Source organism: Musca autumnalis, unplaced genomic scaffold, assembly GCF_047663935.1.
Source record: "Musca autumnalis isolate F117 unplaced genomic scaffold, ASM4766393v1 scaffold_2, whole genome shotgun sequence".
NCBI lineage: Eukaryota > Metazoa > Arthropoda > Insecta > Diptera > Muscidae > Musca > Musca autumnalis.
The window spans coordinates 198,982,792-199,004,376 of record NW_027411755.1 but is presented as its reverse complement, the minus strand read 5'-3'; the positions used below and the strand labels follow the sequence as shown (position 1 = coordinate 199,004,376).

At 37.4% G+C, this 21,585-nt stretch overlaps 2 protein-coding genes across 2 annotated transcripts in view; one reads left to right on the top strand and one right to left on the bottom strand.

The window, feature by feature from the left end:
• Positions 1 to 2,881, bottom strand: part of LOC141395102 (androgen-induced gene 1 protein-like) — a 77,341-nt gene extending 74,460 nt beyond the window's left edge. The window contains exon 1 of the mRNA XM_073970530.1: positions 2,658 to 2,881. The gene's annotated coding sequence lies outside the window, so the exon portion shown is untranslated. The remainder of the gene's footprint in view (positions 1 to 2,657) is intronic.
• LOC141393277 (uncharacterized) overlaps positions 1 to 21,585 on the top strand; it is a 131,598-nt gene that overhangs the window by 77,181 nt on the left and 32,832 nt on the right. The gene's annotated exons all lie outside the window — the stretch shown is intronic.

Below are 21,585 nucleotides of genomic sequence, written 5' to 3'. Positions count from 1 at the left end.
TGGATTTTTAAAGAATATTTTTCCAACCACAATCTGCCCAATAACCTTGGATTTTTAAAGAATATTTTTCCAACCACAATCTGCCCAATAAACGTGGATTTTTAAAGAATATTTTTCCAACCACAATCTGCCCAATAAACGTGGATTTTTAAAGAATATTTTTCCAACCACCATCAGACCAATAAACATGGATTTTTAAAGAATATTTTTCCAACCACAATCTGCCCAATAAACGTGGATTTTTAAAGAATATTTTTCCAACCACAATCTGCCCAATAAACGTGGATTTTTAAAGAATATTTTTCCAACCACAATCTGCCCAATAAACGTGGATTTTTAAAGAATATTTTTCCAACCACAATCTGCCCAATAAACGTGGATTTTTAAAGAATATTTTTCCAACCACAATCTGCCCAATAAACGTGGATTTTTAAAGAATATTTTTCCAACCACAATCTGCCCAATAAACGTGGATTTTTAAAGAATATTTTTCCAACCACAATCTGCCCAATAAACGTGGATTTTTAGAGAATATTTTTCCAACCACCATCCGACCAATAAACGTGGATTTTTAAAGAATATTTTTCCAACCACAATCTGTCCAATATTGGTGGATTTTTAAAGAATATTTTTCCAACCACCATCCGACCAATAAACGTGGATTTTTAAAGAATATTTTTCCAACCACAATCTGTCCAATATTGGTGGATTTTTAAAGAATATTTTTCCAACCACCATCCGACCAATAAACGTGGATTTTTAAAGAATATTTTTCCAACCACCATCCGACCAGTAAACGTGGATTTTTAAAGAATATTTTTTCAACCACAATCTGCCCAATAAACGTGGATTTTTAAAGAATATTTTTTCAACCACAATCTGCCCAATAAACGTGGATTTTTAAAGAATATTTTTCAACCACAATCTGCCCAATAAACGTGGATTTTTAAAGAATATTTTTTCAACCACAATCTGCCCAATAAACGTGGATTTTTAAAGAATATTTTTTCAACCACAATCTGCCCAATAAACGTGGATTTTTAAAGAATATTTTTTCAACCACAATCTGCCCAATAAACGTGGATTTTTAAAGAATATTTTTTCAACCACAATCTGCCCAATAAACGTGGATTTTTAAAGAATATTTTTCCAACCACAATCTGCCCAATAAACGTGGATTTTTAAAGAATATTTTTCCAACCACAATCTGCCCAATAAACGTGGATTTTTAAAGAATATTTTTTCAACCACAATCTGCCCAATAAACGTGGATTTTTAAAGAATATTTTTTCAACCACAATCTGCCCAATAAACGTGGATTTTTAAAGAATATTTTTTCAACCACAATCTGCCCAATAAACGTGGATTTTTAAAGAATATTTTTTCAACCACAATCTGCCCAATAAACGTGGATTTTTAAAGAATATTTTTTCAACCACAATCTGCCCAATAAACGTGGATTTTTAAAGAATATTTTTTCAACCACAATCTGCCCAATAAACGTGGATTTTTAAAGAATATTTTTTCAACCACAATCTGCCCAATAAACGTGGATTTTTAAAGAATATTTTTTCAACCACAATCTGCCCAATAAACGTGGATTTTTAAAGAATATTTTTTCAACCACAATCTGCCCAATAAACGTGGATTTTTAAAGAATATTTTTTCAACCACAATCTGCCCAATAAACGTGGATTTTTAAAGAATATTTTTTCAACCACAATCTGCCCAATAAACGTGGATTTTTAAAGAATATTTTTTCAACCACAATCTGCCCAATAAACGTGGATTTTTAAAGAATATTTTTTCAACCACAATCTGCCCAATAAACGTGGATTTTTAAAGAATATTTTTTCAACCACAATCTGCCCAATAAACGTGGATTTTTAAAGAATATTTTTTCAACCACAATCTGCCCAATAAACGTGGATTTTTAAAGAATATTTTTTCAACCACAATCTGCCCAATAAACGTGGATTTTTAAAGAATATTTTTCCAATATTTGTTTTTATAAATAACTAGTCTCATCATTAGTAACATGCCGGCAATGGATACTTTCCATACAAAGCGGTACATAAAGCGAGTGATATTTTTGTATTTATAAAACTTAAATCTGTATACACAAAAAAGGTTTTTTATTTTTAGTTAAAACACACATTTAAATGCGCTTTAAAACGCATGTGTTGCTGTTACTGCTGCTGCAGCGGCTGTTAATGGTGGTTGTGATAGGTAATGAAAATTTAAATCAATATTTGTCACAGTTTTAAAGACGAAGAACAAGAAGAAGAAGCACGGAATCGATTTAAGACGATAGCAATAACCCTGCCTTTAACACACAAGACCCACATTTCCATTTTTGTTTTTTTTTTCAAAAATGTCTTCAAAAGAAATCTGCATTTGGCCACACAACAATACAAATTTCCATAAAAGAAAATCAGCAGGATATTCATTTGTCGCCTGTATCCTCATGGGGGTTCTGATTTTTCAATTTCGTAGATTTTATTTTTCTTTTGTTAACCTATGATCTCCTTATTCCTGCCTGTTTCGTGCAAACTTGGTATCCTTTTTAAATATTCTTTTCTATGTTTGTAATGCTGTTCTTTGTATGCTTTTATGCCTTTTAAATTATTTATAAATAAAATATCTTTTTTTCGTACATTTTTTTAACTTCACAATTGCTTCTCTTTCGAAGAAAGTATCCGTATTTGGAGTACCGCAACGAACGACCGAACGTTGATAACTTTTAAAGTACTACTGTTTCTGTTGTTGCCGCAGATGATGATGATGATGGAATTTTCAAAAAGCTCTACTGACCGAGAATGTTGATTGTTTGTTGTCTACTCACTCACTAACATTCTCAGTTCACTCACTTGCCGAATACAAATCCTCCTCATACATACACAGAATGTGCTGCAGATAAAAAATGTACGCAAAGATACGTTTATAACGGGGGACAGTGGTTTGATGATTTAATGAAAAAGGTCTTCTGGTAGGTTGAAAAAAATATAGCTTAAAAATCCACGCTTATGGGTCTAAGGGTGTTTGAAAAAAATAATGTTTAAAAATCCACGCTTATGGGTCTAAGGGTGTTTGAAAAAAATAATGTTTAAAAATCCACGCTTATGGGTCTAAGGGTGTTTGAAAAAAATAATGTTTAAAAATCCACGCTTATGGGTCTAAGGGTGTTTGAAAAAATAATGTTTAAAAATCCACGCTTATGGGTCTAAGGGTGTTTCAAAAAAATAATGTTTAAAAATCCACGCTTATGGGTCTTAGGGTGTTTGAAAAAAATAATGTTTAAAAATCCACGCTTATGGGTCTAAGGGTGTTTGAAAAAAATAATGTTTAAAAATCCACGCTTATGGGTCTAAGGGTGTTTGAAAAAAATAATGTTTAAAAATCCACGCTTATGGGTCTAAGGGTGTTTGAAAAAAATAATGTTTAAAAATCCACGCTTATGGGTCTAAGGGTGTTTGAAAAAAATAATGTTTAAAAATCCACGCTTATGGGTCTAAGGGTGTTTGAAAAAAATAATGTTTAAAAATCCACGCTTATGGGTCTAAGGGTGTTTGAAAAAAATAATGTTTAAAAATCCACGCTTATGGGTCTAAGGGTGTTTGAAAAAAATAATGTTTAAAAATCCAAGGGTGTTTGAAAAAAATAATGTTTAAAAATCCACGCTTATGGGTCTAAGGGTGTTTGAAAAAAATAATGTTTAAAAATCCACGCTTATGGGTCTAAGGGCGTTTGAAAAAAATAATGTTTAAAAATCCACGCTTATGGGCCGGTGGGTGGTTGAAAAAATATTGTTTAAAAATCCACGCTTATGGTTCCAGGGGTGTTTGACAAATATTGTTTAAAAATCCACGCTTATGGTTCCAGGGGTGTTTGACAAATATTGTTTAAAAATCCACGCTTATGGTTCCAGGGGTGTTTGACAAATATTGTTTAAAAATCCACGCTTATGGTTCCAGGGGTGTTTGACAAATATTGTTTAAAAATCCACGCTTATGGTTCCAGGGGTGTTTGACAAATATTGTTTAAAAATCCACGCTTATGGTTCCAGGGGTGTTTGACAAATATTGTTTAAAAATCCACGCTTATGGTTCCAGGGGTGTTTGACAAATATTGTTTAAAAATCCACGCTTATGGTTCCAGGGGTGTTTGACAAATATTGTTTAAAAATCCACGCTTATGGGTCTAGGGGTGTTTGAAAAAAATATTGTTTAAAAATCCACGCTTATGAGTCTAAGGGTGTTTGAAAAAATAATGTTTAAAAATCCACGCTTATGGGTCTAGGGGTGTTTGAAAAAAATATTGTTTAAAAATCCACACTTATGGGTCTAAGGGTGTTTGAAAAAATAATGTTTAAAAATCCACGCTTATGGGTCTAAGGGTGTTGGAAAAAAATAATGTTTAAAAATCCACGCTGATGGGTCTAAGGGTGTTTGAAAAAAATAATGTTTAAAAATCCACGCTTATGGGTCTAAGGGTGTTGGAAAAAAATAATGTTTAAAAATCCACGCTTATGGGTCTAAGGGTGTTTGAAAAAAATAATGTTTTAAAATCCACGTCTATGGGTCTAAGGGTGTTTGAAAAAATATTGTTTAAAAATCCACGCTTATGGGTCTAGGGGTGTTTGAAAAAAATATTGTTTAAAAATCCACGCTTATGGGTCTAGGGGTGTTTGAAAAAAATATTGTTTAAAAATCCACGCTTATGGGTCTAGGGGTGTTTGAAAAAAATATTGTTTAAAAATCCACGCTTATGGGTCTAGGGGTGTTTGAAAAAATAATGTTTAAAAATCCACGCTTATGGGTCTAGGGGTGTTTGAAAAAAATATTGTTTAAAAATCCACACTTATGGGTCTAAGGGTGTTTGAAAAAATAATGTTTAAAAATCCACGCTTATGGGTCTAAGGGTGTTGGAAAAAAATAATGTTTAAAAATCCACGCTGATGGGTCTAAGGGTGTTTGAAAAAAATAATGTTTAAAAATCCACGCTTATGGGTCTAAGGGTGTTGGAAAAAAATAATGTTTAAAAATCCACGCTTATGGGTCTAAGGGTGTTTGAAAAAAATAATGTTTAAAAATCCACGCTTATGGGTCTAGGGGTGTTTGAAAAAAATATTGTTTAAAAATCCACGCTTATGGGTCTAGGGGTGTTTGAAAAAAATATTGTTTAAAAATCCACGCTTATGGGTCTAGGGGTGTTTGAAAAAAATATTGTTTAAAAATCCACGCTTATGGGTCTAGGGGTGTTTGAAAAAAATATTGTTTAAAAATCCACGCTTATGGGTCTAGGGGTGTTTGAAAAAAATATTGTTTAAAAATCCACGCTTATAGGTCTAGGGGTGTTTGAAAAAAATAATGTTTAAAAATCCACACTTATGGGTCTAGGGGTGTTTGAAAAAAATATTGTTTAAAAATCCACATTTATGGGTCTAAGGGTGTTTGAAAAAATAATGTTTAAAAATCCACGCTTATGGGTCTAAGGGTGTTGGAAAAAAATAATGTTTAAAAATCCACGCTGATGGGTCTAAGGGTGTTTGAAAAAAATAATGTTTAAAAATCCACGCTTATGGGTCTAAGGGTGTTGGAAAAAAATAATGTTTAAAAATCCACGCTTATGGGTCTAGGGGTGTTTGAAAAAATATTGTTTAAAAGTCCACGCTTATGGGTCTAGGGGTGTTTGAAAAAAATATTGTTTAAAAATCCACGCTTATGGGTCTAGGGGTGTTTGAAAAAAATATTGTTTAAAAATCCACGCTTATGGGTCTAGGGGTGTTTGAAAAAAATATTGTTTAAAAATCCACGCTTATGGGTCTAGGGATGTTTGAAAAAAATATTGTTTAAAAATCCACGCTTATAGGTCTAGGGGTGTTTGAAAAAAATAATGTTTAAAAATCCACGCTTATGGGTCTAAGGGTGTTTGAAAAAATATTGTTTAAAAATCCACGCTTATGGGTCTAGGGGTGTTTGAAAAAAATATTGTTTAAAAATCCACACTTATGGGTCTAAGGGTGTTTGAAAAAAATAATGTTTAAAAATCCACGCTTATGGGTCTAGGGGTGTTTGAAAAGATAATGTTTAAAAATCCACGCTTATGGGTCTAAGGGTGTTTGAAAAAAATAATCTTTAAAAATCTACGCTTATGGGTCTAAGGGTGTTTGAAAAAAATATTGTTTAAAAATCCACGCTTATGGGTCTAAGGGTGTTTGAAAAAAATAATGTTTAAAAATCCACGCTTATGGGTCTAAGGGTGTTTGAAAAAAATAATGTTTAAAAATCCACGCTTATGGGTCTAGGGGTGTTTGAAAAAAATATTGTTTAAAAATCCACACTTATGGGTCTAAGGGTGTTTGAAAAAAATATTGTTTAAAAATCCACACTTATGGGTCTAAGGGTGTTTGAAAAAATAATGTTTAAAAATCCACGCTTATGGGTCTAAGGGTGTTGGAAAAAAATAATGTTTAAAAATCCACGCTGATGGGTCTAAGGGTGTTTGAAAAAAATAATGTTTAAAAATCCACGCTTATGGGTCTAAGGGTGTTTGAAAAAAATAATGTTTAAAAATCCACGTCTATGGGTCTAAGGGTGTTTGAAAAAATATTGTTTAAAAATCCACGCTTATGGGTCTAGGGGTGTTTGAAAAAAATATTGTTTAAAAATCCACGCTTATGGGTCTAGGGGTGTTTGAAAAAAATATTGTTTAAAAATCCACGCTTATGGGTCTAGGGGTGTTTGAAAAAAATATTGTTTAAAAATCCACGCTTATGGGTCTAGGGGTGTTTGAAAAAAATATTGTTTAAAAATCCACGCTTATAGGTCTAGGGGTGTTTGAAAAAAATAATGTTTAAAAATCCACGCTTATGGGTCTAAGGGTGTTTGAAAAAATATTGTTTAAAAATCCACGCTTATGGGTCTAGGGGTGTTTGAAAAAAATATTGTTTAAAAATCCACACTTATGGGTCTAAGGGTGTTTGAAAAAATATTGTTTAAAAATCCACGCTTATGGGTCTAGGGGTGTTTGAAAAGATAATGTTTAAAAATCCACGCTTATAAGTCTAAGGGTGTTGGAAAAAAATAATGTTTAAAAATCCACGCTTATGGGTCTAAGGGTGTTTGAAAAAAATAATGTTTAAAAATCCACGTCTATGGGTCTAAGGGTGTTTGAAAAAATATTGTTTAAAAATCCACGCTTATGGGTCTAGGGGTGTTTGAAAAAAATATTGTTTAAAAATCCACGCTTATGGGTCTAGGGGTGTTTGAAAAAAATATTGTTTAAAAATCCACGCTTATGGGTCTAGGGGTGTTTGAAAAAAATATTGTTTAAAAATCCACGCTTATGGGTCTAGGGGTGTTTGAAAAAAATATTGTTTAAAAATTCACGCTTATAGGTCTAGGGGTGTTTGAAAAAAATAATGTTTAAAAATCCACGCTTATGGGTCTAAGGGTGTTTGAAAAAATATTGTTTAAAAATCCACGCTTATGGGTCTAGGGGTGTTTGAAAAAAATATTGTTTAAAAATCCACACTTATGGGTCTAAGGGTGTTTGAAAAAAATAATGTTTAAAAATCCACGCTTATGGGTCTAGGGGTGTTTGAAAAGATAATGTTTAAAAATCCACGCTTATGGGTCTAAGGGTGTTTGAAAAAAATAATCTTTAAAAATCTACGCTTATGGGTCTAAGGGTGTTTGAAAAAAATATTGTTTAAAAATCCACGCTTATGGGTCTAAGGGTGTTTGAAAAAAATAATGTTTAAAAATCCACGATTATGGGTCTAAGGGTGTTTGAAAAAAATATTGTTTAAAAATCCACGCTTATGGGTCTAAGGGTGTTTGAAAAAAATAATGTTTAAAAATCCACGCTTATGGGTCTAAGGGTGTTTGAAAAAAATATTGTTTAAAAATCCACGCTTATGGGTCTAAGGGTGTTTGAAAAAAATAATGTTTAAAAATCCACGCTTATGGGTCTAAGGGTGTTTGAAAAAAATATTGTTTAAAAATCCACGCTTATGGGTCTAAGGGTGTTTGAAAAAATATTGTTTAAAAATCCACGCTTATGGGTCTAAGGGTGTTTGAAAAAATATTGTTTAAAAATCCACGCTTATGGGTCTAAGGGTGTTTGAAAAATATTGTTTAAAAATCCACGCTTATGGGTCTAAGGGTGTTTGAAAAAAATAATGTTTAAAAATCCACGCTTATGGGTCTAAGGGTGTTTGAAAAAATATTGTTTAAAAATCCATACCTTAATTGGTTCATATGACCACAAAAGGTTAAAGTTGTCTTCATTGCTTTCATTGGCAGCCTGTTTTGGTCATATGGACCAATTAAGGTATGTCATAGGGCAAATACCGCCTTGGACCTCAAACACACAATTTCAAAAGTAAAGCACAGAGGAGACTCTGTTGTGGTATGGACGTTGTATGATTACTTCCGGTGTAGGAAATCGTGTCTTTATCGAAGGAATTAAGGATAAGATGTATTATTTAAACATTCTGAAAGGATAATTTGAAATTTAGGCGCTGAAAAAATGGGATTTGGGACAACATTCCAATTTTATCAATATATGAGTCCGAGCACAAATCACAAATTTTTCCAAAATGGATGCTATGTAACTGTCCACCCTTATGGGTCTAGGGGTGTTTGAAAAAAATATTGTTTAAAAATCCACGCTTATGGGTCTAGGGGTGTTTGAAAAAAATATTGTTTAAAAATCCACGCTTATGGGTCTAGGGGTGTTTGAAAAAAATATTGTTTAAAAATCCACGCTTATGGGTCTAAGGGTGTTTGAAAAAATATTGTTTAAAAATCCACGCTTATGGGTCTAAGGGTGTTTGAAAAAAATAATGTTTAAAAATCCACGCTTATGGGTCTAAGGGTGTTTGAAAAAAATAATGTTTAAAAATCCACGCTTATGGTTCCAGGGGTGTTTGACAAATATTGTTTAAAAATCCACGCTTATGGTTCCAGGGGTGTTTGACAAATATTGTTTAAAAATCCACGCTTATGGTTCCAGGGGTGTTTGACAAATATTGTTTAAAAATCCACGCTTATGGTTCCAGGGGTGTTTGACAAATATTGTTTAAAAATCCACGCTTATGGTTCCAGGGGTGTTTGACAAATATTGTTTAAAAATCCAGGCTTATGGTTCCAGGGGTGTTTGACAAATATTGTTTAAAAATCCACGCTTATGGTTCCAGGGGTGTTTGACAAATATTGTTTAAAAATCCAGGCTTATGGTTCCAGGGGTGTTTGACAAATATTGTTTAAAAATCCACGCTTATGGGTCTAAGGGTGTTTGAAAAAAATAATGTTTAAAAATCCACGCTTATGGGTCTAGGGGTGTTTGAAAAAAATATTGTTTAAAAATCCACGCTTATGGGCCTAGGGGTGTTTGAAAAAAAATATTGTTTAAAAATCCACGCTTATGGGTCTAGGGGTGTTTGAAAAAAATATTGTTTAAAAATCCACGCTTATGGGTCTAGGGGTGTTTGAAAAAAATATTGTTTAAAAATCCACGCTTATGGGTCTAGGGGTGTTTGAAAAAAATATTGTTTAAAAATCCACGCTTATGGGTCTAGGGGTGTTTGAAAAAAATATTGTTTAAAAATCCACGCTTATGGGCCTAGGGGTGTTTGAAAAAAAAATATTGTTTAAAAATCCACGCTTATGGGTCTAGGGGTGTTTGAAAAAAATATTGTTTAAAAATCCACGCTTATGGGTCTAAGGGTGTTTGAAAAAATATTGTTTAAAAATCCACGCTTATGGGTCTAAGGGTGTTTGAAAAAATATTGTTTAAAAATCCACGCTTATGGGTCTAAGGGTGTTTGAAAAATATTGTTTAAAAATCCTCTCTTATGGGTCCGGGGCTGGTTGAAAAATATTGTTTAAAAATCCACGCTTATGGGTCCGGGGCTGGTTGAAAAATATTGTTAAAAAATCCACGACTGAGTCTTTCTAATATTCTCATTTTCATCCCTTCAAACCACTGTCCCATGTGTATACTCTGGCGTATGAAGTTGATTTTCATTTTCATATAAAAATGTATGTTAAGGGGTAAACAAATGGCGCTGTAAGACGTACCACAGAATTAAACCGAACGCCGAACGAAATGAAAACAAATGCGCATGTTTTGTAAATTTTTCCTTTAACTTGCATCATTTCACCTTCTGTGGGTCGGCAAGGGCGAAAGGGGTCGTTAGTCATTTACTACTGGTATTGGGTGCTCTGATTACCAGCCAACTGATTTATACCGTTCTGTGTGTGTAACCTGCCATGCCGTTATTGTATTGTTGCTCTGTAACCATTGTCCGTCCATTGTTAACGAAATGAAAATTCATTTGTTGCGTGTGGCAGTGACAACGAACTACGACAACAGGACAGACAAGAGGTCAAAAAGGAAGTAACAAAGAAAGTCTGGAATAAAAGAAACTGGGTAAAATGTAATGACAAATGGCTGTAAAAGAAAATCTTAAGCTATTGTCCTTGTGACCGTTGAATGAAGGTGAAAAAGCCAAAACTCCCACTACCTATAACTGTGTCACAAGTCCTTAAATATGGTTAAGCAGTGGTTGGTTGTGCGTGTCTGATACCTGCCTGTCTATTAGTTGATGTTTATCTACCTCTCTCTCTTCTTCTCTACCTGTGTCTTCGTGTATGTTTGGCCTTAAATTGATTTTCAAGGGTAACCATTACCTACTAACGTTACTATCTTCGTCACTAAGGTGGAAGATAATGAGACAAATTTACCAAAGCCCAACAATGGATGATTTGATATCATTTTAATACACTACACATCGTATCTACTTCCCCATCGGCTCCGCCACCATGCATCCCCGCATCTCTTTTTACACAATTTAAAAATAATATTATCGTTGTTATGCTTGTCAAGTTCCCTGGTTTGCTGTGGACGGTGGCATTTATGTGAACTGCGTTTTTCGGATGGCTGATAACAAACTTCTTTCTTTCTTCCAGCAGTTTCGTTTAATTATGGATTTTGTTGTTGCCTTTAGTTATTTTAAAATATATTGCAGTTCTTATTTTGGTGATAATGTGCGAAAACGAAAAATGAAAACAATATTAATTATATACCGGACAGTGGTATCATATGGCCGTGGAAGATGTTATAGGTGTGGTGGGTTTACCAGAAATTCTGTCAAAAGTAAACCTTTAGAGGATCCGCTATCTATAGCACCACTTTATAGAGCCTTCTATCTATAGAAGATCATTATATGGTATTCTATGTATAGAGGGCCTCTAAAGTTACTTATATCTATGGAATAACTTTAGAGGCTCTCCTATACATAGAAGACCCAAAAGACCTTATATCTGTAGAAGGATGACGTAGTGGATGAAAGATACCAAGGAACGGTCCTGACCGGCTTTAACATGGCAAAGCCCAGAATTTATCTTGGTCCCTATTTCATCTCAAGTGGACACTGACCTCCCCGTCAAAGGTAGAGAGCTAACATGTGCCGCGCGTTCACCCATAAGAACGTTAAAAACTTGGGTTTGGGCGTCGGGTTAGTAACCCTGGCCTAGCAAAAGCAGCCTACTATGAAAAAAAAGACTGGAAAATGGGCAGGGTGGTGCCACTACGGAAGCCCGGCAAGGATGCCAGCAAAAGTGAATCGTACAGGCCGATTTCGCTTTTGTCGCCCGTAACAAAGACCCTTGAGGCCTTAGTCCTCCCCAGTATTAGAAATAGCTATCAAGTTGCCGATCATCAGCATGGATTCCGTAAGTAGCACAGCACGACAACAGCGCTGCACGCCATTACCACGTATATCTGTCAAGGACTCAACCAGAGACGGCCGTGCGATAGAAGAGTGATGGTGGCGCTTGACTTATCAAAAGCCTTTGATACAGTCAGGCACTCCACGCTGTTTGAGGACATTGAGCAGACAACCCTCCGGCCAAGCTTGAAACGTTGGATAGTCAATTATATGTGTGGACGCCAGTCGTACGTGGAATTCAGGAACAAAAAGTCCAAACCCCGTAGAGTGAAACAGGGAACTCCCCAAGGTGGGGTGATATCTCCGGAACTGTGAACAAGAAGTCCAAACCCCGTAGAGTGAAACAGGGAGTTCCCCAAGGTGGGGTGATATCTCTGGAACTGTTTAACCTCTACCTCTCCTGTATTCCGCCCCCTCCAGACGGCATCAAGATCGTAACGAGGCTGATTGCACGATCCTGGCGTCGGGTACCTATCCTGATGACATCTGTGAGAGACTGAACAACTATTTAACCGATCTTACCACCTTTTTCCATTCGAGGAATATGCAGATTTCCGCCACAAAATCAACAGCCACTCTGTTCACCACATGGACAGCGCAGAGAATTGAATGTCGTGGTCGACGGTAGCAGAATTCCGACCACAAACTGCCCCAAAATTTTAGGGGTCACATTCGACACTACTTTCAAGTCGTGCGCGCACGCCACAGCTATCTGCGACAAACTGAAAAGTAGGAACAAGGTCCTCAAGTCCCTAGCCGGCAGCACTTGGGGTGCAGATAAAGAAACCTTGTTGACCACATATAACGCCAGTCTGGTCCCCGAGATTATGTGATATGAATTGGAAAAAGATTCAAACTTGCCAAAATGCCGTCCTGAGCACAGCAACAGGGTGCCTCCTCAAATCTTCAGTGGACCATCTACATGAGGAGGCAAAGATTCTTCCAGTAAAGCAACACAATGAGATGCTTTCGTTGCAATGCCTGCTTGGATGTTACCGTGTAAGCCATCCCAATCACCATCTTGTGGGTAGGCCCGACACATACAGGTAGATCAGGAAGGATATCCATGCTCTAGAGGGAGAGGTCCAACGATACAGGAGATAACCCCTAGATCAACAAGCGTATCAAGCAGGTTTAAATAGTATTCACACAGATGCAGTTGCCAAGTCCTTAAGCAATTATAGTGTGAATAAAGTCCTTGAAATATATCCCCCATCTATTGCAGCTGAGGAGCGTCAGCTGCCACGACAAACTAGAGTAGTTTTGGCTCAACTACGCTCGAGATATTGCAGTCGCCTAAATTCTTATTGGGCAGAAATCGACCGCGCCGCGCAAGACATCTGCCCAGTATGTGGCATAGGCCCGCACGACACAAAACACCTTTTCAACTGCCCAGCCAAACCTACTCATCTAACTCCAGTGGATCTGTGGTTACATCCCATCGAAGCAGCCACTTCCCTGGAACTGGAGATAGACCCAGAGCCAGATTGAACAGAAGAACGAACATATAATCATAATAACAAACACTGTTACAACAACAACAACTATGAAAACAAAAAGAAAAGAAAAACAATCCCCTCCGAAGTTGACGAGCCCCTCAAACGTTTTAAGGACCATTTATACAGAAGGTGCAGTTTACGCATTGGCAGATGTACTTGAAGGCCGACCAGGCCGACATTACTGCCATACAGGAAATACGATGGATTGGGAAAGGCGTCACAACGGCAACTAAAGGTGACGCACGGTATTATGGCTGTCATGACACAAAGCACGAGTTTGGCTGCGGATTTGTAGTTGGTGGGAAGTTAAAACATCTGGTCTCCAGCTTCACTGCAGTGAATGAACGACTTGCTACATTACGGATAAAAGCAAAATTCTTCAACAAAATCTCCAACCGAAGACAAGGACGAACGAAAGGCTAAAGATATATTCTATGAGTGCCTAGAAGAAACATATGACCATTGTCTCCTGACCATGACATTAAAATTATTCTAGGCGATTTTAATGCCAAAATTGGAAAGGAGAATATCTTTGGCCCAACGGGCGGGAAATTCAATTTCCACAGTGAAACATCTGACAATGGTATAAGGCTGATAGACTTTGCACCGGCAAAAAACATGGTAGTTAGCAGCACCAGATTTAAGCATCTCGACATTCATAAGGGCACCTGGCTGTCTCCGGATCAGAAAACATGGAATCAAATTGATCACGTTGTGATAGATGGGAGATATTCATCGAGCGTGTTTGGATGTACGTTCGTTCCGAGGATCAAACATAGACTCGGACCACTACCTTGGTGCAGCAAAGGTACGTACCCGTCTGAACGTTGCAAATAAAGAGCGAACAGACACAACAGGTAAGTTGGACATCGGTAAGCTGCAAACACAACAGATAGCCACAGCATATTCCACTCTATTGGCCCAATTGCTTAATCAAAGCACTCCTCATCCAGATAACATATCAGCGAAATGGCAAAGTATTGCCCACTCCAAAGAACCTCCACCAAGGAATCCGTATTACCAGGAGTGTCGTGCTGCTACCGAATAGAGCAACACATAGCGCTCGAGAGAGGTATCGTGAGAAAAAAGAGAGGAGAAACGTCTAACACTCTTGTCTGTATAGCTCACGTTTTGTACAACCACCTCTGGTTTTGGCCAGTTATCCATCATCGTTTCCTCAATCTCATTGCAGCCGGGAATGTACTATCCGGCCATAAACGGCGTTAGCACTAGAGATTTTTCCCGGGTTAACCTTCTGTATGATGATTTATTTGACGTTTACGCTATGGAATGGACATTTGAAACAAAAACCCACCAGGGTCATCCGGTTAAGTGCAGACGGGGTATTTATCCTTTAGTTATGTTGCTGCTTGCTGTGCCAGAGCATCTGTCAGCGTGTCTCCATTTTCGGCATCAGATTCATCGTCAGAATACGACACACCCCCGTAGTCTCCCCAACTCAAACACAGCACTTTACACATCATGCTTTTGTTGTTGTAACAACATATGGTATGTTTCAGATCTGGATCTATCTCCAGTTCTAGGAGTGTGGCTGCTTCGATGGGTTGTAACCACAATGCTACTAGATTAGTTAGATATGTTTGGTTGTGTTGCTGTACTGAAAGAATCTTTGTCTCCTCTTATAGATACTCGTCCACTGATGACATGAAGAGGCATCCAGTTGCAGTTCTCAGGCTGGCATTCTGACAGATTTGAATATTTTTTCATCGCGTGGTGGTTATGTGGTCAACAAGGTTTCTTTGTCTGCACCCCAAAATGCTGCTACCTTGAGGACGATGTTCCTACATCTCAGCTTATCGCAGATGGAGTCGAATTTTGGGGTAGTTAGTGATAGGAATTCTGCTACCATCGAATGTGACATTCAACTCAATGCTCACCTTTAGATTTGGTGGCAGGTATTTGAATATTCCTTGCTTCGAAAAAGGTGGTAAGATCAGCCAAATAACAGTTCAAACTTTCACAAATGACCAACACTGTCATATTGCGCCTTGCTCTGGTTGAGTCCTAGACTAATATGTGTGGAGATGGCGTGCAGTGCTGTTGTCATGCTGTGCTGCTTACGGAACCCCTGCTGATGATCGGCAACTGGATAGCTATTTCTGACGCTGGGCAGGATTAAAGCCTCACGAGTTTTTTCTAGGGCTACAAAAGCGAAATTGGTCTGCACTATTCGCCTTTTCCGACATCCTTGCCTGGCTTCAGTTGTGGGACCATGTTGCCCATTTTCCGAACAATATGGGTGGCTAGCGACAGGTTGAGAACTTTAGTTAGATACTCGACTCCCGGCTCAACCCTCATCGACTCTCATCATAGCCATGGAGATTTCAGCAGGTTCCAACGCTTTGGATAATTTAGCGTTCCTGATGACATTCGCAGCACCATCCATTGTGAATTTTGGTGATTCCTTCTCGGCAGGAAGATATCAAATGCGACGTAATACTCTTCTCTTCGTCCTGTTAGTTCCGGGGTGCTCGAAAACAATTGATTAAAATATCCTGTGCACCTCTTCGGATCAGTCAGCTTAACGACGCCAAACGTGACTAAGGTCCTATCTTCCTTCTTTCCAGGGTTAGAGAATTACTGAACCATTGACCACAATTCACTTATTCCGGCTCCAATGTTCCAACTCTTCAGACGATTGAGCCACATGTTCCGCTTATGCTCACCGACCAAACTGTTAACTTCCAGTGTCAGCTGCCTGACTCTGGGTTTGACACGACGAAGCTCATTACGATTATTTGTTAGCCCGGTCGCCACTGCTGGAAAATTTGGTCTCAATTTAGCTATTCGACTAGCAGGTATATGACGAACGGCTGCAGCAATGATTAAGTCTCGAAAAGTCCTATCTGGTACCCGAACTTCAGAAGGGTTAGGCATATCTAAGTAAGATGGTATGCCAGGTGACGTCATTTGTCAGACACGGTGGTTATACCTGACGAACTGGTACTCTTTCCGCTAATTTTGGTACGGGCGCACAGTGGAAAAAAGTACCGATTTAGCGCGCCAAAAGTAAAAGTCTATGTTTTATTGTATGTTTGCCCATAAATTCGATATGGACAGCTATAGATTGACAATTTTACTTCATTTATTAATATATTTGGTAAATTTGTATTTTTACCGTAGAATGGTACCTATCGATTTTCGGTATTTTAAAGATTTCTACCACATTATCCAACCGAAACGGCAAGGATTTGGCATATAGTCTCCGTGGGGGTTATGCATACACTCCTATAAACATTTTTGGTATAAGACCACGTTTTCATATAGCCCCCATAGACCGGTACCACCGATTTCGGCAATTTTGGAGGTTTTAGCCATATTATCCAACCGATATAGCTGAAAGTTGACATTTAGTCTTCGTTGGTGGTATAAAATATTCCGACGAAGAATTTTCGGCACAGGTACACGCATTGATATGGCCCCCATAGAAAGGTACCGCTCTAATTTCAGCATTTTTACATAAAAAATGATATTAATAAAAATAGTAATAAAATAAAATGTTGCAGTTTGTTGCAGCTAAAATTTTACAAATTAGTTAAGAACTATGAGTACTAAAAATACAATAAAAAATCAACGCGCCATCCCGCGACACTCCTTAGTAATAGCTTTAACAAAGTGCTCAATTTGGAAAAAAATCGGATGTCACATGTTTTAAGTGTAAAATCCGAGTTGCAATAAATAACATTTTATATTCAACATTTTTTAAATCACCTGCTTCACGAAATGTTAAATTCAATAAAGCTTTAAAATTACTTTGTAGGAAGAGTGCATCCGACGATCACAAATTTACTACTAAACTATATTATGAAAACTAGTTCAAAAAATGTCAACCAAAAACGGACCGTTATTCCGCTTAGACTGATGCAAAACAAATTATTTTAAATGCCGTTGCATTCTGTGGACACCTTAGATTAATACTGCAACAATCATTTTTAAATTGGCGTATGTAATTTTTTTGACTTTTGGCGCGCTAGATCGGTATTTTTTTCCACTGTGGGGCGTCCTCATTGACCGTACAAAACGTTGAGCTAGCATTCTACTCAGCCTGCAATATACTCCTCTGGTCTTTTCCGAGGACCGAATGCCACAATTCATTATGATCATTAAATTCCTCCAAGACCGGACGGTTTTGACCTTCCCAAAGCGGGCTAATGTTGGGCCTATAACACGGAGTTCAGCTATTTATCGACGTAATGTATACGTTGAGGAGCTCTATCTTGTCGGTTCCACACCTGACTACTACCCCCATACATTGTATGCAGGTTTCAGAAGAGCCAGGCTCAAGCGAGAAAGGTATGTATTGAACAGACTGGTACAATAGGAAAGCTAATCCCCACCTGGCTGGTTTTAAGTATTGTGTGTGCGCCCTTTGTTGGAGGGGCTGCAGGGGAATCGAGTATTATGGGGATGTCGACTGGGGGTAGTGTTCACACAGCATGCAACATAGTCCCAATCGTAGTCACATGGACGAGTAAAAACAACCCCTCAGATGCACACACTCCCGGCATCCGTTGCATCTCAGCGAAGTTTGAGTGTGGTGGATGCGGATGATACAAACAGAGCATATTCATATTGGTCCTGGACCAAAAGAATCCGGTGCAGTCATTCCGGTGTACGCTGCTACTAACACAGAAGAACGATACAAATACAAACGGCCGGAAAACGAGTGTTGTGTGGTTGCTAGTCAATGTGGTATCGGAGAACCTTGTCCTTTTTAAGTTAAGTTAAATTCTTAAAAAATTCCATGATTGGGTCCTCCCAAAAATCTTTAAAAATCCAAGATTATTGTGCTTTTGGAGTCTTCCAAAAAATCATAAAAATTCCAAGATTATTGTCTTTTTTAAGTCCTCTTAAAATCTTAAGAAGTCAAAGGTTATTGGCCTTTTAGAGCAAATGTGTTCTTCTTTGACACAGCGGTGCCGAAGTTTTTCGGCAATTTACACACATACGACCCGAATGCATAGAAAGAGCGTACGAAAAAGAGATAATGTTTTGATTTGTTTTTGTTTTGTAGCGTGCGTGCATAAAAACAAGCTAACACACAGTCATAAGTTGCCAATATTTTGGGCTGTTCTCTTTTTGGTCACGTCTGTTTTAGAGTCCTTCCAAAAAGCTATAAAAAATCCACGATTTTTGTCCTCTTTGTAATTTTTGAGTTCTCCCAAAATTCTTAAAAATCCAGATCATTGTCCTTCTTGAGACCTCCCAGAAATCGTTAATAATCCAAGGTTATTTTCTCCCATAAATCTTCAAAAAATTCACGATTATTGTCCCTCGTGTCCTCAAAAAAATCGGTAAAAAACCATCCACGATTATTGTGTATATATAAGTACTCCGAAAAATCTTTAAAAAATCCAAGATTATTTCTTGTAGTCCTCCCAAAAATATTTAAAAATTCTCCATAATTGTCCTCTTCGAGTTCTCCCTAAAATTTTTAAAAGTCCACGATTTTTTTGAGTCCTCCCAAAAATCTTTAAAAGGTTAGGTTAGGTTAAAGGACGCGTAACCGTCGACGTAATCGACGGTCACTCCACAGTAAATGTTCGATTGTCTCTAATTCCTCCTCATCCTCACAAAGTCTGCAGTAGTCGGCGCCTTCGGTTCTACCCCATTTATAAGACATTGCTCTGATATTGCAGTGACCTGTAATTAGACCAACTGTTAGTCTGAGTTCGATATTTTTCAATGAAAGTAGAGATTATGTTCTGCGTTTGGAAAGTGTGGCCAGATTGCTTTGGAAACCCTACAACCAGGTTCGTTTTGCCAAATCTGGCTAGCCTTATTCCGATAGCCCTGTTCTAACAGCCGCATGAAGTAGCACAAGGGTGGCTTGACTGAGTTTTCGATTATGATATCTTGTGACTCTGATCCGCGGCGTGCCAATTCATCCGCCATTTCATTTCCTACAATTTTGCAGTGACCTGGGACCCAACACAGTGTTACTGCAGTTTTCAGGTCACTTAATACTTTTATACAGTCCAAAACAACTGCAGACTTGATGGAATAGGACATTAGTGATCGACGTATATAGTCACGGGTCCATCGATGTCCCCTTTAATTTCTTAATTAGTTCTGCAGCTTTTTTGACTGCAAAAATCTCTGCTTGAAAAACGCTACACTCTTTATTCAACTTTAAAAGAGATTTGAAGGTTGAGAATGTCGCTGTATACACCTGCCCCTGTTCCATTTTCCATCTTAGATCCATCGGTATAGACCTCTATACCGTCTAGTGGTGGAGTGTTGTGGGTCCAGGCTTCTCTTCTCATTTGTGGTGATATGTAGTCACTTAAATGCTCCTTGCTTGTTGGCACATTCGTTCGGTTGAGAATCGCAGCGTGGCCCTGTTGGGAGCCGCACCACTGGTTGAGCTCCTTGAGACGTAAAGCGCCCTTAGATGCCTGCTCCTCTACAATGAGATCTAACGGAGTAAGATCCAACAGCACGTTAAGCGCTGCCTGTGGAGTGCTCCCAGCAGCACCAGTTATGAGCATTGATGCTGCTCTTTGGACTCTGTTTATTTCACGCAGATATGATTTCTTGCCTAGGGCATTCCACCAAACTAGAGCTCCATAGGTGAGAATTGGGCGTACGACTGTCATAAAAACCCAGTGTATGACTTGCGGTCTCAGTCCCCAACTCTTACCAATGGAGTTCTTGCAAGTGTACAGTGCTATTAGTCCTCTCTTGGCGCGTTCTTCGACATTTCTTTTCCATGATAGCTGATGGTCCAGAATTATGCCGATATATTTGGCTTCCAAAGAGAGCTCTAAAGTGACACCATTCAGTGTTGGTAGAGTGAATGCATTAATTTTCCTCTTCCTTGTGAAAAGGACCAGCTCTGTTTTAGAGGGATTTACCTTTAGTCCGTTCCGATGGGCCCAACCCGCTAACTTGATAAGTGCTCCTTGCATGACATCCGATATGGTCTGGGGTAATTTCCCACATATCATCAAAACAACGTCATCGGCGTAAGCGGTGGTTTTAATGCGAAGTCTGTCAAATTCTTGGAGCATTTCATTGATCACTAGGAGCCAAAGTAATGGAGAAAGTACTCCTCCTTGAGGTGTGCCTCTGGTGACAGACTTCCTAATGGAATTATAGCCGATGCGCGAATTTATTATCCTACTACTAAGCATATTGTCAATCCAACTGATTAGGGTAGGGGAGATGTCCGAGCCCACAAGTGAATTATGAATTGACTCTTTAAAAAGTCCACGATTTTTTCGAGTCCTCCCAAAAATCTTTAAAAAAATCAAACATAATTAATTTTCGCCCTCGAGTCCTCTTAGAAAATCTTTGAAAAATCCATGATTATTGTCACTTTTGAGTCCTCCAAAAATCTTTAAAAAATGCAAGATAATTGTCCTCTTCGAGTCCTCCCAAAAAGCTTTAAAAAAATCCATGATTACTGTCACCTTTGAGCCCTCCAAACATCTTCTAAAAATCCATGATTATTGCCACTTTTCAGTCCTCCCAAAAATCTCAACAAATCAAATCAATAAAGTCAAAGATTATTGTCCTTAAAAATTAAAAAAAAATCCCCAACTATTGTCCTCTTAAGTCCTTCCAAAAATCTTAAAAGAATCACGATTATTGTCCTCTTCGAGTCCTCCCAAAAATCTTTAAAAATCCACGATTATTGTTCTCTTTAAGTCCTCCGAAAAATCTTAAAGGAATCACGATTATTGTACTCTTCGAGTCCTCCCAAAAATATTTAAAAATCCACCATAATTGTCCTCTTCGAGTTCTCCCAAAAATCTTAAAAAAATCCAATATTTTTTTCTTGAGTCCTCCTAAAAATCTTTAAAAAATTTACCATAATTAATTGCCCTCTTCGAGTCCTCCCAAAAATCTTTATAAAATTCATGATTATTGTCACTGTTGAGCCCTCCAAAAATCTATAAAAATTTAAGAATATTGTCGTCTTAAGTCCTTCCAAAAATCTTTAAAAAATCCAAGATTTGTTTTTGGAGTCCTCCCAAAAATTTTTAAAAATCCACCATAATTGTCTTCTTCGAGTTCTCCTAAAAATCCACTATTTTTTCCTTGAGTCCTCCTAAAAATCTTTAAAAAATTGCCATAATCAATTGCCCTCTTCGAGTCCTCCCAAAAATATTTAAAAATCCATCATAATTGTCCTCTTCGAGACCTCCCAAAAAGCTTTAAGAAATCCATGATTATTGTCACTTTAGAGCCCTCCAAAAATCTTTAAAAAATTCATGATTATTGCTACTTTTGAGTCCTCCAAAAATCTATAAAAAATTCAAGATTATTATCCTCTTCTAGTCCTCCCAAAAAGCTTTAAAAAATCTATAATTACTGTCA